We start from the raw sequence: 565 nt of genomic DNA, 5'->3' as shown, positions 1-565 counted from the left end.
CACCTGGGCCGTTTCTAACCACTGCACCCTTAACCCTGTTTCCCAAAAGGGGTTAGAAGCTTAGTGTGCACTTGAGAGGCTACGAAAGCAAAGTTTAAGCCAAGGGAGGACCCGTGTGACCCCCACGCGTCTGGGAGCAGCAGGGGAAGGGGGGAGGATGGGGTGCGGGTGGGGGAGGGCGCGGAGGCGAGGCGCGGCGCGAGGCCCACCGCGAGCCTTGAGGGTGGGGGTGGGGGAGGGTGGGGGAGGGGGAGGGTGGGGGAGGAGGAGGGGTGGGGGAGGGGGCTCTTCCCAGAGGGGCCCAAGCCCCGGGCGGTGGGGTCGGCGGGGTCCCGGTCTGCCCCCGCTCCGCGCTCGCTCGGGGAGGCCCGGGGCCTGGGCCGCGGGGAGAGTCGGCGCCCACCGCGCGGGTCGGGCCGCCAGGAAAGTCCCGCGGCCGGCGGGGCGGGGCGGGGAGGGGCCGGGAGGGGCCGGGAGGGGCGCGGCGGCCGAGCCGGGCCATCCCGCCGCAGGGCCCCCCCCAGGCCCCCCCCCGCCGCCGCCGCCGCCCGGGAAGGGGCGGGCT

The sequence above is a fragment of the Vulpes vulpes genome, chromosome 15 (genome assembly GCF_048418805.1).
Source record: "Vulpes vulpes isolate BD-2025 chromosome 15, VulVul3, whole genome shotgun sequence".
Taxonomy (NCBI): Eukaryota; Metazoa; Chordata; class Mammalia; order Carnivora; family Canidae; genus Vulpes; species Vulpes vulpes.
This window is presented reverse-complemented; position numbering follows the sequence as displayed.